Source organism: Propithecus coquereli, unplaced genomic scaffold (genome assembly GCF_000956105.1).
Source record: "Propithecus coquereli isolate 6110/MARCELLA unplaced genomic scaffold, Pcoq_1.0 Scaffold173, whole genome shotgun sequence".
Lineage (NCBI taxonomy): Eukaryota > Metazoa > Chordata > Mammalia > Primates > Indriidae > Propithecus > Propithecus coquereli.
This window is the reverse complement of record NW_012141969.1, coordinates 3,171,931-3,174,111: the sequence shown is the minus strand read 5'-3', so window position 1 is coordinate 3,174,111 and position 2,181 is coordinate 3,171,931.

Here is a 2,181-nt window from a genome sequence, read left to right as displayed (position 1 = left end):
GGAGGCACTCTTTATTTATGAGGTCTTCATTTGGCCACCTGTTGGTGACACCCATCCTGGCCCCATGTGTCCTATACCTAAGAAATACAAATAAAACTCTTAGTTGTTCAGCATGCTTATTGGCAAGTTATAGCTGTGGCCAGGTATTCTTGTCTCAGCATCTCTCAGATAAGAACATGTGTTATTTGTCCCAAACATCATTCCTCTGTGGACCCCCTACTCACACCTCAACTCTGGTGTTCATAACCACACCATTAGCACAGAAGGCTGATGCAGCAGAGAGAGGATAAATGCCCACTGTATATCTCAGGATTCAGGTAGAGTGGTCCTTCTGCTTGTTTGAACACTGTTATAAGTGTGTGAATCTATCTCATCTCTTTTCCTTTGATTCTGTGTGCATTAAAATTTAGTTAATAAACCATGATTTGAGTATCTTATGTATCTTACTGTAGTCTATGAATCTTTTCTGTGACCTATGGAATAGCTTGGCTGGTATTATACTTGGAGGCCACCATTACATCAAGATAATTTCCCACATGACAGGTAGATTGCATTAATGATCTCAATCCTTGACCCCTCCCTATAGGCATACCTTTTGCTATGTGACTTTACAGTTTCTTCCATCAAGAGACAAAATGTATTTTCCTGGCTTTTGAAATTTAACTCAACCATGTGGTGTGCTTTTCCCAATGGGATGTTAGCAGACAGGATGCTAGCAGAGGCTTGACAGAGTGCTTGTCTACTTGGGCTTGCCCTCCTGAACCTCTTCCATATCTATGAGAAGGATGTGCCCAAGCTTGTCCACTGTTCCCAGGAGGAAGATACAAAAAACAAAACAAACAGACCACAAAAAAACACAGGGTGTGAATCCATTCTCAGCCAAAACCAGTCTAGATCAGCTGACTCTCAGCTTGCTGCAGATGCCCAGATGAACCCAGCTGAGCTTAGACATTATCAACTAATCAGCATATTCATGAGAAATAATATTTGAATGTTGTTTTAAGCCACTGAGTTGGGGTATTTTCTTACACAGTAATAGGCAACTTATATACTCACCTAGACAAATTCTGTAGCCTCTTAACTTTTTTCCTGCCTATGGCACTTCCCTTCAATCTATTTCCTACTTGAAGTCATAGTGCTCTTCTACCACACAAATCTGATCACTGAATTTCCCTTCTTAAACCATTCATTGAAACTTTTCTTTATCTTTAGGTTAAATTACAAACTTGTGCATAATCTAGCCCCTTCTTTTTCATCAAGCCAGCCTCATTTCTTGGCTTTATCTTCCTCCCTCTCTAAATTTCAACTGTGCTGAACTGTTTGCATATCTTTGACTGAGCCGTTCTGTCCCTTGCTTCCAGGTCTTTTAACATGTCGTTTTCCATATAGGGGACATGTATCAGTTTCCTAGTGTTGCCATAACAAAGTACCACAAACTGAGTGGCTTTAACTAACAGAAATCTATTATCTCATATTTCTTGAGTCTAGAAGTCTGAAATCAAGGTATCAGCAGGACCACACACTTTCTGTGAACCCTGTAGGGAATCCTTCCTTGTCTCTTCTTAGTTTCTGGTGCTCTACCAGCAATCCTTGGCATTCCTTGACTTGCAGCCGCAGCACTTCAGTCTCTGCCTCTATTGTCACATGATGTTCTCCCCTGTGTCTTTACATCCTCTTCTTGAAAGGACATGTTAGATTAAGGGTCCATCCTACTCCAGTATGACCTTATCTTAATTATTAATAATTACATCTGCAACAACCTTATTTCCAAATAAGGTCACATTCTGAGGTACTGATGTTTAGGACATCAACATATCTTCTGGGGGACGCAATTCAACCCATAGCAGCGCGCTCTTCCAAATGGCTTTTTTTCCGGCCATTAATCCTACTCATTCATGAGATCTCTTTCTTGATATCAGTTCTCCTAAGAAATCTTTCCTTGTCTCCAAGACCTAGTTGAGGGCTACTCCAATATATAAATAAGATGTCATGAGTTGCTGAATATGGAAAAGTTACATTATAAACTTTGATTTAGTGGCTTCCCAGTGAATGGGATCTTACTTTATTATGAATGTAATGGTGGTACACTGGGGTTTGATATTGGCTTTGCCTTGTAAACTAGCTATGTGTCTCTAAGTCAAATTATGAAACCAGACTGGACCAGAAATTCAAATACTTTCA